This window comes from Dipodomys spectabilis, unplaced genomic scaffold (genome assembly GCF_019054845.1).
Source record: "Dipodomys spectabilis isolate Male_0828 unplaced genomic scaffold, ASM1905484v1 ptg000472l, whole genome shotgun sequence".
Classification (NCBI taxonomy): domain Eukaryota; kingdom Metazoa; phylum Chordata; class Mammalia; order Rodentia; family Heteromyidae; genus Dipodomys; species Dipodomys spectabilis.
In genome coordinates, this window is record NW_024871149.1 from 2,349,995 (window position 1) to 2,351,920 (window position 1,926).

The window sequence follows — 1,926 nt, forward strand, 5'->3', positions numbered from 1 at the left end:
ATCTGATGATGCAGATAACTGGGACCTGGGATCCTAGGATGCGTGCGTCCTGTAGAATAATAATACCTTTTGGACATCATATCAGCAAAATTTGGGTATGATCAGAAATATTTAGAAAACCATTCTGGGCCAACGAGTTAAAACAATATACAGAGCAGCAGAGTAAAATCCCTTGCAGATTAGAGGAAAACAACATTGTTTTTTACCATGTGAATTCAGTAGACTAAGAACGCTTAGAAGGTATCACAAGTTTATACCGAAGACATTGCATTGATACTTCTTATATTCTAATATATATTCTAAAACTAATTATTTATATTCCAATCTATTTATTGTAATAAATATCAATTTATTTGTCAAATTATCGATTAATTCTAGTAAGTTTCATTGTGTGAAACATAAAATTAGCACATATAAATATAAAATATATAACTATATGTAATATAAAGAAATGTTTTTCATTGTTCTGTTGTGGTTAGGGTATCAAAGGCAACTCTGTTTTACAGTATTATTCCATTATCTCTACCCCAGAGTTTGGTAGAGTTAGACCTAAAGCTTTACCATTTGTAGATTTACAGCCTAGAGGCAAGAGGAAACACTGTGATTAAAACATTACCAATTTAAGGCCTAATATCAAGGAGAAAAATATGGACTTCTCCTGGAGCTATGGAAATATTTGGTGATAGAAATTCAGTAGTGTAAGTTCCTGCCTGGTTGGATGGTCAGGACATTAGGTAATCATGCATAAGAACAATTTTTTTCCACCTTCTTGGCTTTAGCTACTTTTGAAATGGTAGGTATAATAAACAATTATATTATGATAAAATACTTTCTAGTCAGAACTGTTTATTTCTCTATGATCCCTTGCAACTAAGATTAGTTTTTTTCCAGTAAGATAATCTTTGCTGTCAGGGTAAGATATTCTGTTTGGTCTGTTACTACATGGAAGAAGGGTAAAGGGTCAGTAGACACTTGTGCCAGTAAGACCTCATTTGGGAAATTTTAAGCTGCAAAAGTTTAGAAGTAGCACTTCAGCAAGGCTTACTTTGAATCCATTAGCTCCACAAAGCTAACTCAGTTGATAAATAAGTACTTGAAAAGCCATCTGTTTGAACCTAGCCATAATGGCTTCAAAGTATGATCAAATTTAAAATGAAAATGACTTAAAATAGTCATTGGCAAAAAAATGCAAGTTTGAGCAATCTACCAAACAATATGTTTTTCCACTATACACAGAATTTCAGAGAAATAAGATCAATAACATTGTTAGTAACAATAAGGTTTCCTTGCTACAAATAGGCAACCAAGGATATATGCCTGTATAAAGATTGCATCATTAACAACTTAAATTTACAGGCTACTACATGCTCCAGCAGCACGTATACATAAATTACAACAATATAGAGATTAACATGCCACTTGTACAAGGATGATATGAAAATATGCGAATTATTCCATATTTTTCATTCTTCAGTTGCTAGAAATGAAAAACAGTTATTAAAAAGTTGATTACAAAAATACAAGTGTAACAACATATGTGATTCATATAATTAAAAGTTAGTTTGACATCAGTGTATTAAATCTTCAATTTAGAAAGGTCTTTACATAGCATAACCTTTACAAAACTTTTGAAATTAGATAACATTTTAATTTTATCCCAAAGAAATAAAATACTATAAGGACCTAGGAGAAAAAAGAATCTTAAACTGTTTTTATATGGAATGCAATCTGTAAGGACACATTTATTAATGAATTTATATAATATATAATAATGTAGTATTCAAAGCATTATATTTAGGAGAGAATGAAATAGATTATGGACATTTTACAAACAGAATACAGAATATGTTAAAATATACTTTCTTTAGACAAGCACCGGAAATGTCTTTAGGTTCTGTACTACTCATTTCAACAGATACATTAAAA

At 30.5% G+C, this 1,926-nt stretch overlaps 1 pseudogene; it reads left to right on the forward strand.

Annotated features, from left to right (window-relative positions):
- The first annotated feature begins 1,364 nt into the window (after window positions 1–1,364).
- LOC122098300 lies at window positions 1,365–1,464 on the forward strand (annotated as a pseudogene).
- Window positions 1,465–1,926: the final 462 nt, after the last annotated feature.